General features: G+C 32.4%; 1 protein-coding gene across 4 annotated transcripts in view; it reads right to left on the reverse strand.

The window, feature by feature from the left end:
- The window catches only part of Gale (UDP-galactose 4'-epimerase), a 245,840-nt gene that overhangs the window by 143,807 nt on the left and 85,628 nt on the right, over nucleotides 1–16,405 (reverse strand). The gene's annotated exons all lie outside the window — the stretch shown is intronic.

Consider the following 16,405-nt stretch of genomic DNA (forward strand, 5'->3'; position numbering starts at 1 on the left):
ATAGTTATTTAGATATTCCGGTTTCTTTATAATCTAATGTAATGTTATTGGTTTATACATAGTTGTTTAGATATTCTGGTTTCTTTATAATCTAATGTAATGTTATTGGTTTATACATAGTTGTTTAGATATTCTAGTTTCTTTATAATACGACCCGATCTAGTTGTAATAACAGGAGTGCCTCTTGTAGTTACATCATTATCTGTATTATTTACTGCTGCAGTAGGTTGATTCTCACTGTTATTACTGATATTAGATTGACTCGTATTTCCATTTTCGTTAATTGATACTTTTTATTGTTGTTCTTCTAGTGGTATGTCTAATTCATACTTTACTTTTTTGAATTTTGTTGCTTTAGAGAGGTCTTTTCGATTGCGTGTTACAATTGTATTGCTCTCTGTTTTAACATTGTATGATCTAGGATTATGATGTTTACTGATAATTATACCACTTTGATGCGGTGTTGTTTTGTTTCTTTCATCATGTATCTTAACTTTTCACCTACCTTAAGTTCTTTTAGCGATTTTGAACCTCTATCGTAGTACATCTTTTGTTTCTCTTGACGTTCACATAGCCTTTTTCTAAAATCTTTTGAATCTATTCTGTCTTTATTTGTATTCGGTATTATATTTCTCACTTTTTTGTTATACATCAATTCTGCTGGCGTTATGCCACTATTGTCAATTGGCATATTTCTTAATTGCAACAGAGCCATTTCCTCATCTTTCCCTTCCTGAGTACTCTTTTTTGTCATATTTTTAATAGTTCGTATATATCTCTCTGCTAGCCCGTTTGACTGATGGTGTTTTGGTGTAGTTGGCTTATGTTCAAAACCCCACTGCTCTGTAAATTTTTGAAATTCCCAAATAGTATACTGTGTACCTGAATCTGAATATAATACTTTCGGTATCCCATATCTTGCAAAGAATTCTTTTAGTGCTTGTATCGTTAAAGCTGCAGTTAAATTATTTAGATTTTTTATCTCTATATATTTGCTATATGTGTCTACGACCATTATATATGTTTTACAGCGCATAAAAAATATATCCGACGCCACTATTTCCCAAGGATGTTTTGGTATAGCTTTTTTAATCATAGGTCCTTTATTATTGTCTTTTTGATACCCACAGCATATATCGCAGTTACCTACTACATCATCAATTTGCTTTGACATACCTAACCAAAATATAGTTTTTCTAGCTAACATTTTACATTTCTCTTTGCCAAAGTGTGCATAATGTATTTTCAACAACAGTGCTTTTTTCATTGTATTTGGTATGACTTTCTTATTGTTTTTTAATAATAATCCATTACATTCTGATAATTCATCTCTAAAGGAATAATAAGGTTTTACCACATTTATTACCTTGTTCTTGTTCTGTGGCCATCCATTCTTTACATACTTTATAACTTCTTATAGTTCTTTATCTTCGCTTGTTTACAGCTTTAATTCATTCATTCTTACATCTGATACACTTAAGTGTTTTTCAATCATCATGACATAACTTTAAATTTTTTTTTCTTCAGAAGATTTTGTATTTTTTAAATAAGCTCTACTTAAATGATCAGCAAGAAACAACTACTTACCTGGTAAATGGATAAGCTCAAAATCAAAATTGTGTAAACTGATTCTCATTCTTTGCAATCTAGGAGGTATTTTATTCATAGGCTTTTTAAAGATAGAAATCAAGGGTTTATGATTCGTCTCTACAATAAACTTCTGACCAAACAAATGTTGATTGAATTTATGGCATCCGAATGCAATTGCTAAACTTTCTTTTTCTATTTGGTTGTACATTTTTTCCGTTTATTTTAATGCCCGTGAGCCATATGCCACTGGTCTTCCATTTTGTATTATTACACACCCTAGTCCCTCACTTGATGCATCTACACTCAATTTTATGGGTTTGTTGGCATCAAAAAATGCTAATACTGGAGGACTACATAGCGGCTCCTTGAGTTTTCTAAATGAACTTTGTTGTGCTGAGCCCCATACAAATGACACATCTTTTTTTATTAGATGTCTTAAGTTGCTAGTTAATTGTGCCGCATTTGGAATAAACTTTGCCACATAATTTATGGTCCCTAAGAATGTCAACAGTTCTTTTTTATTTTTTGGTGCTTTCATTTTTTCAATAGATTCACTAGATTAGATTATCTTTATCAATTTCAATGCCATCGGCCGAAATAATATGGTCCAAATATTTTACTTTAGTTACCATAATGCACTTTTACTCTTATTAAATTTAAAACCATACGTCCTGGCTCTATTAAAAACTTTATCCATAATTTTCACTAGATGTTCTTTCGACTCTGCCCAGATTAGCATATCATCAGCATGTAAGGGTAAAATCCCCCAAATTAGCTTTTCATAAACTATCTGGTAACATCGCAATAGTGTCGCTCACAATGACGTATTTAATTGTGAATACTACAAACAGAAAGAACCAAATACACCATAATACGTCATGAGCATTGAAATATAGCATGTAAGAGAGAATACGATATATGTGGGGTGAAACATGAAAATGACGAGTGGCAAGAGTGACATCGGCACTTTCATGTTTCACCGCCATTATTAAAAATTTGCCAGACATAGTGTTCAGACGTGCTTGTCAGAAGAAATTAAAATTAAATTAAAATAAACGTGTTCAAATTAAAAGTAAAAAAAAATTGTTTTTTTATTTTGTACCGAGTGAGTGTCCGGCGGAAAAGACCGCCCTTTCTTCACCATAACCTACAGGAGAGCATCGATTTGGAGGCGGCGCCCTCCACGGCAAGTACCCAAAGAAGGCAACCTAATGTGGATAGACATCCACCTGGTAAGAAGAGTTTACATGGCGACCGTGAGGCTGGAGCCTCAGCAAGCAACCGGATTTTTTTGACGAAGGACTGGTGGTGAGTGGACATTTTTTTTAAAATAAGGACAGTCTTTGACTAGCGGTGAAAAGATAATGTGCGTGGTGTGCGAAAGCAAGGATAAAGTGCGTGGTGTTTAATATCAAATTTAATAAAACTAAAATACAATTTTCAACATCAAATTTAATAAAACTAAAATACAATTCTCAATATCAAATTAAATAAACTAAAATACAATTTCTAAACCAAATTTAACAATTTCCTAAATCAAATCATTAAAACTACAACTTCTATTCAAATTTAATAAAACCCCAATTTCTAAATCTAATTTAACCAACTAATAAAGCAAATTCAACAATTTTCAATATCAAATTTAATAAAACTACAATTTCAAACCAAATTTAATAAAACTACGATTTCCAACACAAATTTAACAAATTTTCTAAATCAAATTCATTAAATCTACGATTCCTAAAACAAATTTAATAATTTTCTAGATCAAATTCATTAAATCTACAATTTCTAAATCAAATTTAATAAAAATACAACTTCTAATTCTATTTTAACCAAAGTGATAAAGCAAATTTCATAATTTTCTAAATCAAAAGCTACAATTCTAAACCAAATTCAATATATGTAACTACAATTTCTAAAGCAAACTTAACAAATTTTCTAAATCAAATCCATTAAAACTACAACTTCTAAATACAATTAAATAAAACTGCAATTTCTAAACCTAATTTAACCAAACTACTAACTTCTAAAACAAATTTCATAAAACTACAATTTCTAAATCTAATCGACCAAATTAAAGTAGTAACTTGGTAATACAATTAAGTATATATATATGTATGTATTTAAAATTTTTTTGCTTACGGTTTTTTTCTTTAAACACATATATGTACGTATATAAAACATTAATATTCCCATTAAATGCAATGCGTTCGCTTTTCTTATAATTAACTTGGATTGTTTCAATATCATATAAATTTTGGATTGTTGATATTATGGTGGTTTTCGAAAAACCAATTAAATTTTTATAAACGGCAGTTCGTTAAAAACCAATTAAGATTTTTTGATACATGCGGTGGTTCCGTTAAAAACCAATAAATTTTTTTGATATATGCGGTGGTTCCATTAAAAACCAATTAACTTTTTTTAATACATGCGGTGGTTCCCTGAAAAACCAACTAAAATTGTTTTGATATAAGCGGTGGTTCAGTAAAAAAACAATTTTTTTAATTACATTTTGAGATTTTTACCAATTCATACCTATATACTTTTGTGACATTTTAAATTCAATTACTTTTTACAGATTTTTCATACAAATACTGCAGTTTTAATTAATTCTTCCAAAAACAAGTTAAATACTCCTTTAGTGACTATTCACCTGCAAATCAGTTCCCTTTTATAAAATTTTTTTTCTTCTCTCTTTTTCCTCAACAATTCAACTTCAAATACAAATTCAGACATTCAAATAAGTACTTCATTAATTTCATAGTTTGAACTGAATTATTTGTGCTATTCTAATAACTACATATCTACCTTAGAAGTGGTAAGCAAGTGCAAAAAAATTCAGAATCCGATTCCGATAATTCAGCCTCAAGCTACGAAAGTTTAGGTTCATCCTCCACCGAAGAAGTCACAACCCAAGAAAATAGATTTTCTTTGTCAACAGATTTTCCAGGCTTCGAAAATTTTTCCATTAAAAATTCAACTTCTAATTTAAATTCAAATCTTAACGATTCAAATAGTGCAAAACTAATTTCAACTTCTTTTACTTTAAAATCAGATCTTAGCGATCCAAATAGTACAAACGTGGACTCACTTCTGCTAATTCAGCTCCAGATCTTAACGATCAAATCCTGGCAACACCAGAGGATAATAGAATTTTTATTAACACATGTGCTAATTCTATTAGAGAAAACTACAGTGGTGACCCTCTTGCACTTGATTCTTTTATAGACAAAATTGCATTACTTGAACAATTCGCTACTGCAGATTTAACTGATACTTTTATAGCGGTCTTAAAATCAAAACTAGAGGGTAAAGCCCGTGAAGCAATACCAACACAAGTAACTTCAATCAATGAAATTAAAACAGCTCTACGTAATAGGATCAAACCAGACAACTCGAAAGTTGTAGCAGGGAGAATTGCAGCGTTGCACGTTAACGGTAACAATTACACAGATTTTGCAAAAAAAGTTGAAGATTTAGCTGACTCACTTGAGCGGTCTCTTATTATTGAAGGGATTACTCAAGCGAAAGCTCATGAAATGGCAGTCGAACAAACTGTTAACGTGTGTCGTTTAAACGCAAAATCCAATTAAGTAAAAACCATTTTAGCCTCAACGGCATTTACAGATCCGAAAGACGTGGTAGCAAAATTAATTGTAGAACAAAACAACGAAGTAACTAAACGTCAGGTTTTAGCTTTTCGATCACGTGGTAACAACACATTCAGAAATTCACGTGGTAGTTATCCAGGTTTTTACCCAAACCGCGGCTATACCGGTTATAGAAATAATAATAGTTCATTTTCATACAACAGCAACTATAACGGCAACAATATTCAAAGATATAGGAATTATAACGGAAATAGATACCAGAATAATAACAATAATAATACGCGTTCAAATACAAATCCTAATTCAAACAATAGTAACAATAGAGGTAACAATTCGAGAGCAGCCAATGGTAGAGGTAGAAACGCAAACGTTCGCGCTTTAAACGCGAGTGCCCCTCAGGAGCGAACACTGGGGGAGGACGAACTAAGCCAGTAAGCTAACTTTCCTCACCTATAGGCATCGATTGTTTAAATTTAAATTACTCTGATTTCATTGAATTACAACTTAACGAGTCACAAAAATTTTGTTCTTTCCTAGTAGACACTCAAGCGGACATTTCTTTAATAAAGATATCATGTTTAGACAGAAATATTTCCTTAAATACGAACGACATTATTAACTTTACCGGTGTCACTTCTAATTCAGTTTCTACTTTAGGTAAAATTGCAGCAAATTTAAATTTTTCTAACTTTTCCATTAAACATACTTTACATGTAGTAAATGAAGACTTCAATATTCCATCCGATTGCATACTGGGTAAAGATTTTCTGAAAATTAACAAATACATTATTAATTATGAAAGAAATAGTATTTCCTTTTGGGTAGGTAATGAAAAAGTTGCGATACTAATCCTGCACGGAACAGAAAGCGACAGTTGTATCGTTCCACCAAGATGTGAAATATTCAGACTTTTTGATTTAGGAGATTCAACCGAACCACATTTCGTGGACTGGCAAGAAATTGAAAAAGGCGTTTTCATAGCTAGGTGCATTGTTAATTTCAGTAACCCAATAATTAAAGTCATAAACACCACGGACGATGTCAAGTATGTGAAAGGAACAAGTATTCGGACAGAAAAACTTTCAAACTATAATGTTTATACAATTAACAAGACAGAAACAGAAGACAAACGTACGAAAAAACTTATTTCAATTTTAAAAAATCAAACACCTCAACATGCTCATAGTAAATTAATTGACCTTTCTTTGCTTATGCTGACATTTTCGCTCTTGACATGGACAAAATGACTTTAAATAACTTCTACGAGCAAAAATTAAGATTGACAGACAACGAACCGGTATATGTTAAAAACTATCGATTACCATACCCTTAACGCGAAGAAATAAATCACCAAGTAAATAAACTCTTAGACAACGATTTGATTTAACCCAGTTATTCGAATTACAAAAGCCTTTGATTGTAGTCCCAAAGAAAGATACTAATGGTCAAAAAGCTTATCGTATGTGCGTAGATTTTCGCGCAGTAAACAAAAAAACGCATTGCTGATAAATTCCCACTAGCTAGAGATGACGATATTTTAGACAATCTCCGTAGAGCAAAGTATTTTTCCACATTAGATCTTTTTTCAGGATTTCATCAAATCCCCTTGCATCCTGACTCACGTGAAATTACTTCTTTCAGCACCTCGGTCGGCGCATTTAGATGGAAAGTGCTTGCATTCGGTTTAAATGTAGCACCTAATTCATTCTCACGAATGATTACAATAGCTTTTTCGGGTATACCACCCAATGTCGCATTTCTGTACGTCGACGATATCATCGTCATAGGTTTTAGTGAAGCACACCACATTAAAAATCTTTCAAAAGTTTTCAATACTTTAAGGTCTTTCAATCTCAAACTTAACCCAAATAAATGCAACTTTTACGACCAGAAGTTACATTTATAGGTCAAAAATGTTCAGCCAAAGGTTTGTTGCCAGACGACTCCAAAATAAACGCAATTAAAAAGTATACAAAACCAACTGATAAAGACGCGGTACGGCGATTCGTCGCGTTTTCAAACTATTACAGACGGTTTATTCCTAATTTTGCGTCTCTGGCAGCGCCTCTAAACCGATTAAGCAGGAAAAAGAGTTGAATTGGAATGGGATGTAGAGTGCGAAAGAGCATTTTTATCTTTGAAAGCAGCGCTACTTTCACCAAAATTACTTCAATATCCAGATTTTACTAAACAATTCATTATTTCCGCTGATGCTTCCACAACTGGATGTGGCGCCAATTTGAGTCAAGAACAGCAAGGTAGTGATTTACCAATTTCATTCGCTTCTAAAGCATTTAATAAGGCTGAACAGAATAAACCCATTATAGAATTAGAGCTTTTAGCTATTTACTTTGCAATCAAGCAATTTCGACCATACGTTTATGGCACCCATTTTATTGTAAAGTCAGCTCATAGACCTCTAGTATACTTATTCAATATGAAAGACCCATCTTCAAAACTTTCATGAATAAGATTAGAATTAGCAGAATATAACTTTACTATAGTTTACATAAAGGGTAAATCAAACGTTGGTGCTGATGCACTATCGCGTATTAAAATCGATGAGATCAAGGAATCGAACAAACAAATTTTAGCAGTTCAGACAAGATCAATGACAAAACGGCAAAACGACAATAATCTTCATATTAAAACAGACAAAAACGACGAAAAACAACTTACTTTACATGTCTACGACAAATTTTCATTTAACTTTTCGAAAAAAGTGCCACGAATAAGATCTGCAATTACGTACGATACAAATAATAAAACAACAAATTTAAGAATTTTTGCGCATATCAAACATAAGAAACTCGAGTTACTTAGTTTTGAGCTTGTTAACGAAATAATGACTTAGAGAAATTACTTTCGAGGCTTGAATCAGAAGCCGGCAAACGCAAAATTAAGCAGATTGAATGGCCTAAAAACGATATTTTGTTCGAACATTATACTATTACAAATTTCAAAAATATTTGAAATAAGATTTTAAAATCATTAGAAATTATTTTAACTGATCGAGTGGAGACAGTAACAGATGAAGATGCAAAATTAAAACTAATGAAAATTTACCATAATGATCCCATTTCTGGACATTGCGGAATGAAAAGACTACGCAAAACTACGAACAAAATTTTATTGGAAGAACATGACTCGTGATATATCGAAATATATCAAAAATTGTAATGATTGTCTTTTAAACAAGGTTAAACCTAAAACAAAAGAAAAATTGTTTTAAAACCAACTCCTTGTAAATCATTTGATATACTAGTAATTGACACAATAGGACCACTACCTGAGTCCAAATATGGTAACAAGTTCGCACTTACCATGATTTGCGACATGACTAAATACCTGGTAACAGTCGCTGTGCCAGACAAATCGGCAAAAACAATAGCTTCAGCAATTTTTGAAGGATTAATTTTAACTTACGGCACAATGAATGCCATAAAATCAGCTTTAGGTACAGAATTTAAAAATGAATTATTCGAAGAATTAACTAAACTTCTAAATAATGAACATAATTTTTCAACTGCATACCATCACGAAACTGTTGGCACGATTGAACGTAGCCATAGAGTTTTTAATGAATACTTACGTGCATATGTAAAAGATACTTTTTCTGATTGGGATGTTTATTTAAAATACTTTACTTTCCTACACAATACTACGAGTAGCAAAGTTTTCGACAATCAATTTTCGTCTTTCGAGTTAGTTTTTGGGAAAAAGGCAACTTTGCCTAATGAATTAACAAAAGAAACAATTGACCCAATCTATAATGTCGAAAACTATGCCAAAGAAGTCAAGTTTAGGATGCAGAAAACGCACAAAGTGGCACAAAACCTAATTAATAAAAATAAGTTACAAAGTAAAAATCTGTACGATAAAACGGCACGACCTTTAGTTGTCAAAATCGGAGATAAAGTACTTTTACAGAAAGAACCACATCATAAACACGAAAATATTTATCAAGGCCCTTTTATCATAACCAAAATTAACGAACCTAACGTAACTATTTTCGATGAAGTTAAAAACAAAGAAAAAGTAGTACATAAAAACCGCCTAAGTAAAGTAAATTAACATTACTTCAATACTTTTACTTTAAATTTGATTGAAAAACAAATCCAAAATTTTCTTACTAGCATTTAAGCAGCCACGAAGGCTTAAAAACTGTTAAAACAAAAAAAAAAAAAGAGAAAATAACACAAATTTTGTATATTCAAAAAATCCTATTTCATAAAAATTGTTCATAACACAAAAAATACATATTTAATATGTAATAGAAATTTAAAACTTTAAATTGATTATATAAAACACAAATATTTCCAAAAAAAGCATTCAACAGATTTTGTCGTAAATTTAAATATTATTAATATTTATACCTTTTATTTAAGTTACAATGAACTACAAAAATTTAGCTACAATTTGAGTATTCGATGTATAAAATCTGTTTTCAATTATTAATAAAAATGGTTCCGAACCAACGAATTAAAAACTTACACCCTAATATAAATATATATTCGTTTGTTCGCAACAATTTTTATAAGTTTATGGCCAAAGAAGAATGTGACAAAACTGATCACTTTGTCAATTCTTCTTTTCCCCAAAAAGGGTGATGTAAGGGTAAAATCCCCCAAATTAGCTTTTCATAAACTACCTGGTAACATCGCAATAGTGTCGCTCACAATGACGTATTTAATTGTGAATACTACAAACAGAAAGAACCAAATACACCATAATACGTCATGAGTATTGAGATATAGCATGTAAGAGAGAATACGATATATGTGGGGTGAAACATGAAAATGGCGAGTGGCAAGAGTGACATCGGCACTTTCATGTTTCACCGCCATTATTAAAAATTGGCCAGACATAGTGTTCAGACGTACTGGTCAGAATAAATTAAAATTAAATTAAAATAAACGTGTTCAAATTAAAAGTAAAAAGAAGTGTTTTTTTTATTTTGTACCGAGTGAGTGTCCGGCGGAAAAGACTGCCCTTTCTTCACCATAACCTACAGGAGAGCATCGATTTGGTGGCGGCGCTCTCCGCGGCAAGTACCCAAAGAAGGCAACTTAATGTGGATAGACATCCGCCTGGTAAGAAGAGTTTAGGAGCATATATACCAACATTTTCTATATCTTCAAAAATTTGATTGAAAACTCTGTAAAATACTTCTGGACTGAAGCTTATGCCATATGGTAGCCTATTAAAAAAATATCTGCTAAATGGTGTATTGAAAGTTGTTAATTCTTTACTGCCTTCTGCTTTGTAAAATAGTTTGCCTTCCTTACTTTTGCTGCAATTTCATCACCCGTAGGTAGCTGTACATGCTCCCGTTTTTTACAGGAGTTTAAATATTGTGGGTCTAAACAAACTCTTATTGACACATTTGGTTTACCTACGATTACAAGCGAATTTACAAAATCAGTAGGTTTTTCAACCTTTGATATGATACCTGCATTTTCCATTCTCTTTAATTCTTCCTTTAATTTATTTAATATTTAAACGGTACATGCCTACACAGCTCTATTTTTCCTGTAGTTCCTTCTTTTAGCTCGATCGTGTATGTATAGTCTCTAATTTTACCATAACCAGAGAATACATCCTCATTCCTTTTGACTATTTCATGCCCTTCCTGTACTGCATATCCATTTAAAACCTCACAATATGGACATATTCTTTTTATTAACCCATTTCTGACCAACGTTACATATATGTAACAGTAGCATAAGTATGGATAATCGTACACCAATATCACTTTGAACGACTGTAATTGGGTTTCTTCGTGTGGCAATACGAAAGTGTATGTTTAAGCTTTACGATGAAGCGTGGTGCGATCAGTTTACTGAGAACCACCGAAGTGAGTAGAAGTTTTTAGCTTTGTGTAATATTTCTGTGTGCCTTTTTTTGCAGCTATGAGAAAGCGCAAAATGTAAGTAATTGTTTCAAATTCTAAGAACACTTTTTGTACATAATTATTCAGTGCAGTGACAGAGAAATATTAAAAAATCAAAACAAAAAAAGTTTATTTTGTTTGAGATAAGACCTTGAAAAGTCAGCGTTACATATATGTAACGTTGGTCACTACTATAGCAATTGTACTTATTTATTTATCTGCTTCGTTTGTCTTTATTTAAGTGACGTTTTGCGCACAGAAGAGATCCTTGAGCTGCTAGAGGGCCAAGGCGATGACGAACGTGACATGGAGAAGGTATTTTTAGAACCACCGGATGAAGAAAATATTTCAGAAGAGGAATCCTCAAATGAAGATGAAGGAGGAACATTGAGAAATTTATCTAGGAGGCAGAAAATAACTAATTGTGAAGTGGTATATGCAGGAGCGATTGACGATGACGAGGAAGATAACCCTATAAATGACCCAGTCGCTTCAAAGAAGCAAACAAGGTCACGAGCGATTATGAACAATGAGTTTAATTGGGTTGCACAAGAAGAACATGCCAGACCGCTGAACACATTCCCCGATTTGGTATATCCAGCGGCATATGATATTGTACCTTATAATTTTTTTGAAAAATTCTTCGATGATGAAGTTATAAATATGTTGTGTGATCAAACTAATAAATATGCTGTGTTCAAAGATCCAAACAAGGCCATCCCAGCAATTACATCCCAAGAAATGTGGGTATTCCTGCGGATTCTCATTGTAACTGGATATCGTCCTGCACCTGCCAAAAGGGATTACTGGTCTGAGGAAGACGACATGGGTAGTGTTATGGTTCAAAATGACATGAGACGCAATCGTTTCGAAACTATATACACCAACCTTCATTTTGCGGACATATCTCAGTATGATGAGAAAGACAAAATATGGAAGCTTCGTCCACTCACCGACAAGCCGAAAACACGATTCTGAGAGAACTTTGTACCAGAGCAACACCTTTCCTATGACGAAAGCATGGTGGAATATTTCGGCCGCCATAGTTGCAAGCAGTTCATAAAAGGAAAGCCTGTGAGATTCGGTTACAAAATGTGGTCGCTAAACACACCTCAAGGCTACTTGATAAATTTTGAGATGTACCAAGGTTCAAATCCAAGAATCAACCCAGAATATATCGAAAAGTATCCGAAACCAACGGCACCGCTCTTTTGTATGCTGGACGAGTTTGATGAAGAGGTCAAACAGTATCCTTTCTCGATCCATTTCGACAATTTGTTCACAAATGTAAACGTTCTCTTAGGATTGAAACAAAGAGGCTACGAAGGTACAGGAACTATTCCTGAGAACTATATTCCGAAATCTTGTATTCTTCCATCCAAAAAGGAACTTATCAAGATGAAAGTTGAACGTGGGTGGACAGACGGAATGAAATTGGAGAAGGCGAATATTTACTTCACTAAATGGAATGACAATTCTATTGTAACAATTGCGTCGACATTATATGGCATTTATCCTATATCGACAGTCCCAAGATACTCCCGTGAAGTCCATAAAAAAATAGATGTTCCACGGCCTTTGGCAATGAGTCGTTACAATAGCTTCATGGGTGGGACAGATCGAATGGACCAAAACGTATCTACTTATCGCATATCAGCCAGGGTAAGAAAGTGGTGGTCATCAATTTTTACTTGGCTTGTTGACGTCTCTATGCAGAATGCTTGGATTCTTTATCGAAAAGGTGGTGGAAATATGTCTCAACTTCAATTTCGCCAATACACTGCCAGATATTATTGCAGAACTCAAGGTGTTCAAAAACCACCTGGCGGTTACCGTCGACCCAAGATTGATACCGAATATACAAATTCACGATATGACTGCCAGGCGCATTTCATAGCAAAAATTCCACTAGGAAAGAGACGAAGATGTCAAGGCTCTAATTGCAAATCTGGCGTTACAACTGAATGTGTAAAATGTAATGTTGGATTGTGCGTTGATTGCTTTCAAAAGTATCACTTTATACCCATAAACTCAACATTACAGATCATTTTTTGTTTACTTGTAAGCCAAGTACTTGTTATTTAACCGTTTATCTTTTTATGTAACTTTACTCAAATAAAAATCAACAGTCATATGTTTTATATATAAAATGAATTATTTTGTGCTCCTTAAAATGTTATAAGAATAAAAGTGCTACTTATTTTCAAAATAAATAAAAGTATATATAATTCATGTTAATTTTTGCAATTCGTATGGAAGTGACCAACGTTACATATGGGTAACAGCCCACTCTGTCTCAACCCCACCCAAAAAAAAAAAAAATTTTTTTTCTATCACTTTAAGTGGCTAAATATAAGCAATACACAAAATTTCAACAAAATCCATCTATGTTAAGGTTTCGGTCAGTAATGGGTTAAATTAAATTCAATTGCGCTTTTTAAACCTAATGTGGATACACTTTCCCCGTTGTATATTTGAAACTCCACCTTGTTTTCAATATTTCCTACTTTACAATTCAATATTACTTTGCCAAGTGTCTTGATCTTTTCTTGATTATAATTTTTTAGTATTACATTGGATTTTACCCACTTTTTTATTTTCAGTTTTCTACACACATCAATAGGAAATATATTACATAGCGCCCCTGTGTCGATTTTAACTGCTACTTTTTTATTCGCATCTACTATATACATGGGGTATTCCATCCCATTTCGACCAATTTTGAGCCCAACCCCTTTAGAATTGGCTGAAAGTTTTTCTTCTTATTCTAGCTTACGAAAGACGTTTTTCAGAAGTTTTTCAAATTTTTTCATCCAACTCAAAAAAAGTTATGAATTTAAAAAAAACACCGTTTTTGTTTTCAAAATGCTATAACTTTTTCAAAAATTGTGCGTTTGGGATCTTTTTTTTTAATTTGTTTTTAAATGTACTTTTCGGAAAAAATTAAAAAAAATATTTAAAGTTCGATTTTTGCCCTTTTTTTCTCATAAAAAACTTCAATCAATTCTGCAATCATCCCCACTAATCCCGGAGTGGGTCGAGAATTTTTTTTTAATTTAATTGAAAAAAAAACTTAAAAATTTTTTTTGTATTTTTTCCGAAAAGTACATTTAAAAACATATTTAAAAAAAAAAAAATGATCCCAAACGGTAAATTTTTGAAAAAGTTATAGCATTATGAAAAACACCGTTTTTTCACAATATTTAAATCTTATTTTGAGTTGGAAAACGGTGTTTTTTTTTAAATGCTATAACTTTTTCAAAAATTGACCGTTTGGGATCATTTTTTTTTAATATGTTTTTAAATGTACTTTTCGCAAAAAATACAAAAAAAAATTTAAAGTTTTTTCTTTGTACAATTAAATAAAAAAAAATTCTCGCCCCACTCCGGGATTAGTGGGGATGATTACAGAATTGATTGGTTTTTTATGAGATAAAAAGGGCGAAATTCGAAAAATCTCAAAAAACTGAAAAATTACAAAAAAAAACTTTAAAAATTTTTTGGAATTTTTTCCGAAAAGTACATTTAAAAACAAATTTAAAAAAAAAGATCACAAACGGTCAATTTTTGAAAAAGTTATAGCATTTTGAAAACAAAAACGGTGTTTTTTTTAAATTCATAACTTTTTTTGAATTGGATGAAAAAAATTGAAAAACGTCTTTCGTAAGCTAGAAAAAGAAGAAAAACTTTCAGCCAATTCTAAAGGGGTCGAGTTCAAATGGGATGGAATACCCCATATATATTGTACACATTCAATATGTGCATTTACCATGTCTACAGTAATCGAATCACAAAAAAAATCGTCTACGTAACTATTTTCTTCTTTTACCTCAATAGCCTCTACTGTACATTTTTCTTTATTCTTAGATTTTCCCGCGAAATGCCCTTTCTTACCACACTGCCTACATTCTTTGTTGTATGCTGGAAAATTTTTGTAACGGTGATTATAACCGCACCGTTGGCATACTCCGTGTTTTCCTTCGCCTGTCTCTTTGGCTGTTGGTTGTGATGCTACTTTTGCTGTCGCCTTTGTATGTTGGAATTTTTTGTTGTTACTCATTCGATTCTTATATGTTCCGTTACTCTGCTTGCTTATGCTGGCGATTTCTTTGGTCACTTCAAACTGTTTAACTTGCCGCTCTGATAATTCCGCACTTTTATAAATTTTTATAGTTGTTTCCAATGTCTAATCAATTTCACGTAATAATGTGTCTTTGACTCGATTATCCTGTATGCCAGCTGCAATTCGATCTCTTATTAGCCTGTCTTTTAGAGTGCCAAAATTACAGTGTGTACTTAACTTTCTTAAACTTGTTACATATGTGTCGAATGATTCTCCAGCTTCTTGATTTCTGGTAAAAAATAGATGCGAACTAACACTTTCATTTTTAATCGGAACAAAGTACTCCTCGAATTTCTGTACTACTTTGTTATAACTGTTCTTTTCTATTTCGGTTAGTCCCAACGTGTTTTATATTTCTACACTCGCTTCACCAATGCTATGCAGCAATACCGCAACTTGGACTTCTTCTACCATTTTATTTGCCCCTGATGCAATTCAGTATATTTCGAAGAGCTGCTTCCATCTTGTCCAACCTTCTGCACTCAAGTTTTGTAGGTTATTTGGGGGTTTTAATCCCGTTACCGACGTGAATACCTATAGTCATCGTGCTTGTTGTCCTCGTATCATCTGCCTTTGTAGCCATATATCGCCGTTAGCTTATTATTTTCACAATTTGTCACTGTTTATCTGTTTAGTTTATTGTTTTGCATCAATTGTTATGGATTTTCTTTTTCAAACTGTCTTTGTTCGCCTCTGCCGCAGCGCCATGTTATATTTGTAATAAACCACTGTGTTTAACCAATGTCCGAGTTATTTATTAATTCATGTGCTTTAGTTTTCAGAGTTGCTGAGTGACTGATTTACATTGTTGTCGCTCGTGTATCATTATGTGATGTTCACACTTTAAAACTTATGTACCATTCATAACATATGGTTAGATACTGAAATATCTTCTACAGTTTTTTATTTATAGGATTAAAAGCGAGTCGCTAAAGTAAGATATTTTCATAATGTATTTTTGTTATTGTGGCGGTTGAGCCAAGCACCTTATCTACTTTTTTCTGTTTTTCAAAAAACATTTACTAAGTATTATTTTCTTCTTTTTCCTAGGAACTCTTTACTTTAATAGAACATTCAAAAGTTAACTTAAAAATCGGAAAAAATTGAACATTCATGTTTCTAACAAATGAACGACATCAGCACAATAAATGTTTATTAAATATTTTTATTGTATATTGGAAC

This window comes from Eurosta solidaginis, chromosome 5 (genome assembly GCF_040869045.1).
Source record: "Eurosta solidaginis isolate ZX-2024a chromosome 5, ASM4086904v1, whole genome shotgun sequence".
In the NCBI taxonomy this organism is placed as follows: domain Eukaryota; kingdom Metazoa; phylum Arthropoda; class Insecta; order Diptera; family Tephritidae; genus Eurosta; species Eurosta solidaginis.